Genomic DNA, 12,095 nt, shown 5'->3' with positions numbered 1-12,095 from the left:
CTGTTACTCCATTCATTCATTCAATTGTATTTATTGAGTACTTGCTGTGTGCAGAGCACTGTACGAAGCGGTTGGAAAGTACAGCTCTAGACAGCACTACTCTTCTTCCTGTTTCAAGGATATAACCTTGCATTAGCCTCAACTCATCGCTCTTATTCAACACACATATTCAGTGTCATCAAATCCTGCCTGTTCTATATAACACAATATTGCTAATATCTACCCTTTTGTCTGCATTCAAACCGCTATTATGCAGATCCAACACTTAGTAAATTTTGCCTTGACTTCTACATCAGCCTCCTCACTGACCTCCCTATTTCCTGACTCTCCCCACTCCAGCCTACACTTCACTCTGCTGCCCAGATCATTTTCCTGAAAAACCATTTTGTTAATGATGTGCATATAGCTTTAATTCTATTTGTTCTGATGATTTTGACACCAGTCTACATGTTTTGTTTTGTTGTCTGTCTCCCCCTTCTAGACTGTGAGCCCATTGTTGGGTAGGGACCGTCTCTATTTGTTGCTAACTTGTATTTCCCAAGCGCTTAGTACAGTGCTCTGCACACAGTAAGTGCTCAATAAATACGACTGAATGAATGAATGAATCCACATCTCCCCACTCATCGAGTATGTCCAGTAGCTTCACATCAAATGGAAACTTGGCTACCATAGGCTTTAAAGCACTCTATCAGCTCTCCCCATTCTTGATGATTTCCTATAGCAACAGAACTTGCTACTTCACTGGTCTAACGTCAACCTACTCACTGTATCATGATCTTAACACTTTTGTTGCCAATCTATTGTTCATATCCTCCCTCTGGCCTGGAAATCTCTCTACTCACCTACGAAAACTTATTAAAATTTCATCTCCTCCAAAAGGCTTTCCCTAAGCCCTCATTTCCCTTTCTCCATCTCCCTTCACCTATGTGATTGGAGCTGTATTCTTTAAACACTTTAGATTCCCCCTCCCATCCCCACAGCACATATATAGATATAATACATAATAATATATATTATACATATTATATTATGTACATAATACATTATATACCCATAATTTATTACCTGATTCCTGCTCTAAATTGTAAGCTCATTACGGGCAGGGAATGCATCTATCAACTGTTGTGCTGTATTTTCCTAAGTGCTTAGTAAAGTGCTCTGCACACAGTAATCACACAACAACTAAAACTACAATAACCACAGCTGATACAATTAAGCATTTTTGTCTAGAGGGCAATTGAAACTAAAGCATAAACTAAAACCCAACAGTTGTGTGATGATAAAATAAAAAATGGAATTACTAGTTTTCAAAAACATGAACTCTAATTCTGATCTATTAGTCATTATATTTTCAACCCAATTTCAAATTCTGAATGTGTTCTTGTAGCACAAAGGGTATTGGGTTTTTTTTTTAATTAAGTGCATAGTTTTTTCAAAGGTAAAATAAATTCATTGTTCTTAACCACCCTTCCCCAAATTCAAAGTGCTGAGTATGTGTGCCTCCCTATAATGTCTCAAGGTCTTTGTGATCAAGGACTGTGACGTTTGTTTCACAGAACATGATTAGCTATGTCAGCTCAATGCAAGAACTGAGGAAAATCTCTTTCAAATCACATTGAGCTCTAATAAATGTCACTCGCCACATATGAGTGAGAAAGATATAATGCAGGTTGTAACAGCTACTGTGTGGGAATCATTAAGCAGAACCTTTTAGTGTTTAAAAAGCTGTATAACTCTCATTAGGCAAAGTCTCAGTCATGGACTCCAGCTTTTATTATGCTTGCACCTCCACATATCCACTGCTCTCTACAGCTGAACATGAACAATCATGAGTGCAGAAATTTAAAAATATTTCATCTTTTTAATTTCAGGAAACAGCTTTCCCATTGCTGAACTTTATTTCTATTGTGGAGTTGAAAAGAAAGAATTTTTTTTTCTTCCTCTGCAAAGATGCTGATTACATAAGAGAGGGTGACTATTCAGATGATATGAAATGAATCAGCAGAAAACTGAGTCTGATTCCACACATAGCTAATTTATTGGAACAGAAAATTATTCAGTGGATTTTGCACCATAGTTTGTGAAAACATGAACCCTCCTGCTCATGTGTGCTCTCTCTCTCTCTCTCTCTCTCTCTCATAAATACACACACACAACATTATTGCAAGCCTGAGAGAGAGATTAGGAAAAAAAAAAAGCTGATATCTGAAACCAAATGTGAGCTGCTGTAGCTTCTTTTTTTTACTGATGCCTGCAGAGGACATGTTCCATTCCCGTTTGAAGTGAATGACAAATTGGAGTCCTCCACTACTTTATATAGATAGAAGCTCTCAGCTGTACTTCAAAATCAGGACTTAGCACTAATGCCTTGCTCAAACTCTACAGAAAAGCATTAGTGAAGACTCCTGGACTCAAAGTGGGTCTTTTCTATCTTTCAGTATTAACTTGTGACTTCAATTTCTCTTTCACCCAAAAGGGATATGAATCTACACCCTTCAAGCCTCAAATTGCACTAGTCATGTGTCAGTAAGGACTGGTGGCTGCCTGCTTCTTTCTAAGACAAGTCACCACCAATTAGGATGGTCACTGATGGAGCTCAAGAATACTGGACAGTTTTTTGCCAACTTGAATGCAACTGACATACTTTGTTAGATGTGTTCAATTGTGCGCTTATGGCATCATACGGACACACAAAAAAGACTGACTTCGGAAATATGTAGAATTTATAGTATGCCTCTAGAGGGAATCCAAGGACTGTGTCCAATCTGCTGCTATTGTACTTTAGCATACAGTAGAAGCAGAATGGCTCAGGGGAAAAAGCATGGGTTTGGGAGTCAGAGGTCCTGGATTCTAATCCCGGCTCCGCCACTTAGCTGTGTGACTTTGGGCAAGTCACTTCACTTCTCTGGGCCTCAGTTACCTCATCTGAAAAATGGGGATTAAGATTGTGAGCCCCACGTGGGACAATCTGATCACCTTGTATCCCCCCAGCGCTTAGAACAGTGTTTTGAACATAGTAAGTGCTTAACAAATACCATCATCATCATTATTATTATTATTATATAGTAAGGCTTAAGGCATGCTTTCACACAATATGTCAAAGGCACACTGTAGACCTTTAACAAACATTACTATTATAGTCACTCTAGACTTTAATCTTGTTATGGGCAGGGAACATGTCTGTTTATTCTTTCATATTTCTTTCATATTTCTTTCATTTAGAAGCTGCGTGGCTCAGTGGAAAGAGCCCGGGCTTTGGAGTCAGAGGTCATGGGTTCAAATCCAGGCACCGCCAATTGTCAGCGGTGTGACTTTGGGCAAGTCACTTCACTTCTCTGGGCCTCAGTGACCTCATCTGTAAAACGGGGATTAAGACTGTGAGCCCCCCTGTGGGACAACCTGATCACCTTGTAACCTCCCCAGCGCTTAGAACAGTGCTTCGCACATAGTAAGTGCTTAATAAATGCCATTATTATTATTATTATTATATTGTTTTCTCCCAAGCACTTAATACAGTGCTCTGCATATAGTAAGCACTCAATAAAGCCATTGATTGATTGATAATTGCTGACTCTCTCCCTTTTTCCACAGCCACTATGTTACTCTCCAAGACCTCTGTAGACACAGCTCCTGAGCCATGAGACTTGTGGCAGACAGTGTGGAGGGAAGCTGGGCATTTTAAGTAAGAATATCAGTAATAAAGTTGTATGGTTTCATACGAGATCAATTGAAAGCTGAACTATCTGCTATAAACCAGATGAACAGCTACCCTAGCAACTATGCTGCAGCAGTGCCAATTAATCAATCAAATCCCTGGTATTCATTCAGTCCTTACTGGGCTCTGCATTGAGCACTTCTGAAAACCAGTTACAGTTATGCTCTGAGGCTCTGTAGCCCAGGATCTGTGCTAATTCTGAATCTTAAGAGTATAGCTAACAGCTTCTGTCTTTTCACAAGTAACTCATGGCATCTTTAGATTCCACTTCAAGCAGCTCTTTTGGGTCATTATTTTTGTCAACCAATTCTCTCAGGTATCAAAGTGAAATATGCGGTCAGGGGTTTTAATCCAAAGTATCCCAAATCTGTATCATAAAACATTTAGGTTCACCTCAAAATTTCTGATGGTGCATGTGCTACAGTCCTATACATACACCGTATTTACTTACATTTTTGCCACCGCTGTGTAATGGTCCCACTCCAATTTTTGAAGAGTACAAGATTATTTTTTTTGCCACATAACTGTAAACAGTGGGCCACCAGGGGAAGAGAGTGAGAACACAGCAACACAGTAGGAAGCAGAAGCTCCTTCACTGAGATGGATAAACAGGTGGAAAAGTAGAAAGGTGAGAATGAGACAATGTAGCAGGGGGAGCTCCTTTACTAATGAAAATGGTGCACAGTACTTGGAAGAGTAGGAAGCAGAAGCTCCTTCACTGAGGTGGATAAACAGGTGGAGAAGTAGCAAGGTGAGAATGAGACAATGTAGCAAGGAGAGCTCCTTCACTAATGAAAATGGTGCACAGTACTTGGAAGAGTGCCACAGAATTTTTAAAGTCCTTCTTATTTTTCCCACCCTTCCTTTCCTCCTCTTATTTTCCTCCCTTTCTTGCTAGACTTAATACTTGTATGACCCACATAATTGCCATACCATTTATTATGTAACAAAAATGATGTGGAAAAGTGAGACAATTATGCAATTAACATGGTATAGGACAGTCTCAAATCCTTAGACAAGAAAGGTACAGGATGGCATGATGTAACCTAGTGACAGTTATAAACACTCTTCATTGCCCCCACTCCCAAAAAAAACCCACAACCAAAGTTAAGCTTCTAGTTTTGCCTCAACATGGATGGAATGGCATAATTGCAAGTCAAAAATAATTCCATACTGAAGTTGTAAGGTTGGCCATCATCTGATCTTTCCTAATCTGCCTTTTTTAATGGATTTGCTTAAGTAATTAATATGTGCCAAGCACTGTACTAAGTGCTGGGTAGATACAAGCTTACCAGGTTCAGCCCAGTCCGTGTTCCATAGGAGTTCACAGTCTTAATCTCCATTTTACACACGAGATAAGGAGGCACAGAGAGGTTAAGTGCCTTGCCCAAGGTCACACAACAGACAACTGGCAGAGCCGGGATCAGAAACCAGGTCCTTCTAACTGCTAGACTTGTGCTCTTTCTATCAGACTACACTGCCTCTTAATATTCTGACCCTAGAGGCTTCTAAAAAGGAGGCTGGATAGGCTGGTGCTGTTGTCATACCATACTGGTTGAGATCCTGCTTCTCTATAGCTTTAAAATGCTTCTCCCCTCCTTGCTTTGTAGTATTACATTTCAATTCGCTTTAAGACGCTTGCCTGTTAACACCCATTTTCTTCGTAAGTTCTGCCCCATGAAGCTGTGTTGCCATGAAAATCACATTGATACAGGAGAGCTGACTGTGTTACAGAATGTTATTGGTGGGCATCTTGTCTTCAATCTTGCCTTCATCTTGTCTTGATTATTTTGTGTTGAGCATGAGGCGCTGATGCCACTGCTCAAGAAACTGGATGTGCCAAAAGATTTTTGCTTAATGATTCTCACAAATGAGCAAGGATTCTTGTTTAATAAGAACCTAGAACACTGGCCCAGGAATTTGTTAATAATAATTATGGTATTTTTTGACTACTTCCTGTATGCCAAGCAATGTGCTAAGGCCAATGGCAAATACAATGTAATTAAATCAGTAACAGTCTGACATATGAATGACAGTCTGAAAAGGAAAGGGAACAGATATTCAATAATCCCCAGTTTACAGATGAGGAAACTGAAGCAGAGAAGTCAAGTTACTTTTCCAAGGTCACAATGTAGTCATCTGAAAAAGCTGTTATTAGAACCCAGGACTCATGATTCCCAGTTCTGTGTGCTTTCCATTTTGCTACAATGCCCAGGAAATTGAGGTTCATTTATTTTGAGGGAGACTATTGAACCTATTATACATCCTTAATTGCAGTTTATCTAATGGGCAGTATAACCAAAATTTATGGTAATTATACGTTCTCTTAAAGACTTTATTTTTTTAAATTCATCAAAATAGGCCCTTTCTTCCTAAATCCATTCTGCTGTTTATTATTTTGGAGTGGGAGGGTGAGGGGGAAATGCCTAAGTAATTCATATTTCTTGGACACTTAATAAAGTTAATATACAGGTTAAATCATTAGTAGGTTTAATTGACCTTGAAGCACTTAAAACTTTGATGTCTCCTTGTTTTTCCTTAATTGCTCACATCTATTTGAGATGGGGATGTGATCTGAAAATCTAGGGGCCAGTACTGGTCTAAATGGCAACCGAGGCAAGGGGTATAACCAAAGACTGTCCTTCACTGTGCCAGATAACAGTGATTTTAGGACCCATGACCAGTACCCATAAAGTGCCATCCTTCCTTGGTCATATCATTGCATTCCATCCATGCATCAGTGGGAACATCATTGTCAAACACCAAAGTGTTAGTGATGTTGCACAAGCTATTAGTAGAGAAGAAGCATGGCCCAGTGGATAGAGCATGGTCCTAAGAGTCCGAGGACCTGAGTTCTAATCCTGACCCCGCCACATGTCTGCTGTGTGACCTTGAGTAAGTAGCTTCATTTCTCTCATTTGTAAAAAATGGGGACTAAGACTATAAGCCCAATGGGACTGTGTCCATCCTGATAAGCTTGTAACTGCCCCAGTGCTCAATACAGTGCCTGGCACATAGTAAGCATTTCAACAGATACTATATAAAAAAAATCTCTGCCCAGGTTCTCAGTCCTGAAGTCCCAGAAAAAGGTTCACATTCTTCCTGTTGGGAGATTCTATTATTTATAAAAAGTATCTCCTAATGTCAGTTATTCTATCTGATGAACTGACAGTTGTGTTGTCTACTTCTCTCTGTCTTTCAGCACAAAAATTTCCAAACTGCCTGAAGGCTTCTATAACACAACTTACAAATAATACTATGTCCTGCAATCAAGAAATTGCATTTATTGAGCACTTAACTGTGTCCAGAGCACAGTTCTAGGCATTTGGGAGAGTGCGATATAACAGAGTTGGCAGACATATTCCCTGGCTTCAAGGAATTTACAGTATAGCAGGAGATGTAGACATTAATATAATTACATTATAGATATATATGAATAAGTGTTGCGGAACTGAGGATGGGATGAATAAAGGGTGCATTTCCAAGTGCAAGGTTATATGAAAAGGGTTCTCTTTATTTATATTGTTGAATATAGATTTTTGTTGTTTCTCACATTAGCAGCAAACCCACTACTGAACTATTTTAAGGTCCCTTTGAACTTTGGAGAAAAATTGCCATTCTTACTTTTTCTTAAAAGAATCAAATATTCATGCACATTAAACCCTTCTTGACTGTAAGCTCAATGTGGACAGGGAATGTGTCTGTTATACTGTAATCTCCCAAGTGCTTCATACCATGCTCTGCACACAATGAGAACTCAATTAATACGATTGACTGATTACACATACCTTAAATTGAAATACTAAGGATAGAAAATAGAATAGAATATTAAGGATAGAAAATACAACTATGCATATTTATAGTTGTCCTTCGTACTAGAAGAAGACACATATGGGTGTGTGGATGGCTGAATGGAGCAATGTGGGATCCATGCTGAGAAGCAGTGGAAAGAGCCCGGGCTTTGGAGTCAGAGTTCATGGGTTCAAATCCTGGCTCCACCAATTGTCAGCTGTGTGACCTTGGGCAAGTCACTTAACTTCTCTGTGCCTCAGTTACCTCATCTATAAAATGGGGATTAAGGCTGTGAGCCCCCCATGGGAGCACCTGATCACCTTGTATCCTCCCCAGTGCTTAGAACAGTGCTTTGCACATAGTAAGAGCTTAATAAACGCCATCATCATCACCCATAGTCTTGGCCACATTGGACACACAAAACAGTTGTTCCTTATTGGGTTGTTACATTTAATGTTTGTAGTGCCTGGGTGCTGTTTTCTCATGTCTTATTTACCTTCACAAATAATTTTTCCCACCTTCAAAGTCAAATTGAAGGCACATTTCCTCCAAGAGGCCTTCCCTGACTAAGCCCTCATTTCCTTTTTTCCTTTTATTCACACCCACACCCTCCCACCTCCCACACTCCAGCCCCACAGCACTTATGCTCATATTCATAATTTATTTATATCAATCTCTGTCTCCCTCTCTAGACTGTAAGCTCATTTTGGGTAGGCAATGTGTCTGTTATATTGTTGTGTTGTACTCTTTCAAACACTTAGTATGGTGCCCTGCACACAATAAGTGCTCAATAAATATGATAGATGTATCATAATGCTCAAATTTTCTGATTAAATGACTATAATGAATGCAGTTGCTTTAACTGAAAAGAAAACAGATAAAAGGGCCACAAGATTAATATAATGGCATTTTAAGATAAAGAAGTAATGTGATGGAAACAAAACAAAGATGTTAGTGATATAACCCTTGTTGACATGACATACCTCTATTGCAATATAATTGATGACTTCAAATGAATTTATAATATTTGTTTAGCACTTACTATGTGCCAAGCACTATTCTGTGAACTGGGGTACATGCAAAGAAATCAGATTGGACACAGTCCATGTCCAACATGGTTCTTTCCTGCATTTTCACATTTCCATAATTAAGGAGGTCTCAGTTTTTATCCCTTTGAATGTCATCAACTTGGTTTTTCAGGAAGATAACCTAAGTTTAGATTTCTAGGTGACATGTCTTGAAGGGAAGAATGCTTGCTAAAATTGAGGAGGTTTTCTATAGCAACATGATGTCACAGAAAATATATCTCAGTTTTATAATTTTACCATATTTACCCCACAAATATTGCAAGTTGTTTTTAAGCTCATCTGGCTTGAAGCAACTCAATTGCATCTTCTTGTGCTATAAAAATTTCCTTCTGTTCAAGATGTGAGGAAAAGGGAACAAATCCCATTTTTGTCTATCCTAGCTGTTTCAATATATTCATAAATATATGCTCCTTCATACTGTTACTTGATCATGTTTCACTATCTGCCATATATATTACTGTTAGATATGCACATACAGGCACTTAGCAATAAATTATAACTGTATTATTCAACAGAGAGTTTATTCATTGGTTGGCCATCAAACAGAACAACACAATAACAAATTGTATTTCTTACTTGAAGAACCCATTTGGAAAAATGCACTGAGGTTGGAAAATGGGCATAAAGTTAGAGATAAATTTCATGCACCTTACGCTGCAGTAAATATATTTGTCAGTGGTTTCAAGAATAAGCTTCAAGGTAAAAGCATCAGGCACAATAAACTGTGTTTCTATAAATGAAGCAAATCAGAATTCTCATAACAACCTAATGTAGAGTGCCCTTTTTTATGAAGATAAATAGCAGGCTAAGAATGTCAGTTAAAATTAGAACATTATTAAAAGTTCAAGCATATTATTAGCTGTAACACTGAGAAAAACATTTTGATTGTCTACATAGGCATACTCTAGGTTATATTCCAGGTTACATCCACTTCAGGAAATGCAGGAAATCTGGTGATGCAATGCTATGTTATTTGTTGATTCATTTCAGCCCACATAAGGTTTGCCTCAAAATTACATCCAATCACTGCCAATAAATCATTCCGTCTCTTCCTCCCATCATCCCAATCCTTCCCTCCATGACTGGGTGTCAGGAAATGTATTCCCAATCTCCCTTTACACTCTAGTAGTTCTTTTCTACATTTAAACTTTAATTAATCAGTGTTACTTACTGAGTGTTTACAGTGTACAGAGCACTGTACTAGGCACTTGAGAAAATAAATTACAATGTTAATCATTGCAACAGCTGTTGCAGCAGAAGCAGCCATCACAAGAACTTCCACCACCCCCTTCCTTTCCCTTGGCTTATTAGACCCACCTTCACAACCTGGTCAGCAACCCATGAATAGCAACAACGAGGGTGTTGTGTGGAATTAGCAGAAAGGTGCTCTCTCAAGCATTGACTACTACTAATGCCTCATCTCTATCCCCCACAGCACGTTTGCTTGTATATTTTAATGACTGTTCTTTCCACACATAAAAAGGAAGGACACTAATGCAGCCTGAAGCATAGCTTGTCCTTTGGAATCTTTCCAACTGGAAACCATTTCAAGGATCAGGTTATCCTGTTTGGATCTTATTAACCTTTGAACTCCGGCTGCCACAATAACCAGAGAAAAGGAATGTCGCCCCTAAACTACCTTAGGTTACAAGTCTGGCAGTTAGACCTTGCGCTGTCTTTCAGATGTTGTCAGGCTTAAAATAGCGTGGCACTCTGTAGATTAGATAGAAAACACTGACAGGCTGTTCTTTATAACCTCATCTATTTCTTCAACTGATCTCTTCTTCTGTCAAGGGGAAATGCGGTTGTTCTGTGCTGTCTGAATTTGGAGGCTGCAAAACCTGATTTCATGATGTCTTGATAAATCTTAACTAGTCAGTTCTGGGAACCTCCTAAAACCCAATGAGCCATTGCAATGTTCAGATTAGCCTCTTCAGGCTCTCTGGAATGAAATTGCAAATTAAATAGCAGGTTAATACTGATGAGCAACTGCAATTGTTCCTGTTCTCCCTTCTAACCACTTTGACTTAAAAAGGCAGCTTCACAGAAAGAATTGGAGCCTATATTCTGAGCTTGGAGGCTTTTTGTCTTCTAAACAAATTCACTTCAAATAAACCCGGTTTTAAAACAGCTACTTTGGCAATATTCCTGTTGCGTGTTTCTTGCACCTTTATTTATTGTGAAACCCAGAGACTGCATAGAGTCTATATTCAAACAAAAGGGCCAATCTCTCTCATTGTAAGTTATTATTATGCTGTGGCTATTTTTACTTGTGAAATGGGACATGTTGAAATAAGGCATCCAGGTTTTGTGAGATCAATTTTTTTTACAGTATTTGTTAAGTACTTACTATGTGCTAGACACAGAATTGAGTGCTGAGGTAGATACAAATTAATCAGGTTGGACACAGTCCCTGTCCCACATAGGGCTTCATGGTCTAAATCCCCATTTTACAAATACGGTTACTGAGGCCCAGAGAAGTTAAGTAACTTGAGGAGGATCACACAACAGATAAGTGACAGAGCCAGTTTTGCAACTCAGATCCTTCTGACTTGCAAGTCAGTGCTCTATTAACTAGGCAATCCTGCTTTTCTAGTGCGGGGGGGGTTGAATCAATTGATCATATTTATTGAGTGCTTACGGTCATCAGAGCACTATATGAAGCACTTGGGAGAATACAAAATAACATCGTTCTTGGACAGATTCCCTGACCACAAGGATCTTACAGTTTAGAGGGGGAAAAAGGAAAGGTCAGAGGAACAGTGCTTAACACCTTTCATTCTCTCCTTCCTCCAGGAAAGAACAGCATGGGAATGCCATAATTGTGGAATTTGTTCAGAATTTACTTATCAGTCTCCTCTCTGATCTCCCTTCCTCCTGTCTCTCCCCACATCAGTCTATACTTCACTCTGCTGCCCAGATTATCTTTGTGCAGAAACTCTCTGGGCAGGTTACTCCCCTCCTCAAAAATCTCCAGTGGCTGCCTGTCAACCTACGAATCAAGCAAAAACCCCTCACTCTTGTCTTCAAGGCTCTCCATCACCTGGCCCCCTCCTACCTCACCTCCCTTCTCTCCTTCTACAGCCCAGCCCGCACCCTCTGCTCCTCTGCAGCTAACCCCCTCACTGGACCTCGTTCTCGCCTGTCCCGCCATCGACCCCCGGCCCACGTCCTTCCCCTTGCCTGGAATGCCCTCCCTTCACACATTCGCCAAGCTAGCTCTTTTCCTCCCTTCAAAGCCCTACTTGGAGCTCACCTCCTCCAAGAGGCCTTCCCAGACTGAGCCCCCTTTTTCCTCTCTTTCTCCCCATCCCCCTGCCCTACCTCCTTCCCCTCCCCACAACACTTGTATATATTTGTGTAGATTTATTACTGCATTTATTTTACTTGTACATATTTACTATTCTATTTATTTTGTTAATGATGTGCAAATAGCCTTAATTTTATTTGTTCTGATTTTGACACCTGTCTACATGTTTTGTCTTGTCTGTCTCCCCCTT

The sequence above is a fragment of the Tachyglossus aculeatus genome, chromosome 1 (genome assembly GCF_015852505.1).
Source record: "Tachyglossus aculeatus isolate mTacAcu1 chromosome 1, mTacAcu1.pri, whole genome shotgun sequence".
Classification (NCBI taxonomy): domain Eukaryota; kingdom Metazoa; phylum Chordata; class Mammalia; order Monotremata; family Tachyglossidae; genus Tachyglossus; species Tachyglossus aculeatus.
This window is presented reverse-complemented; position numbering follows the sequence as displayed.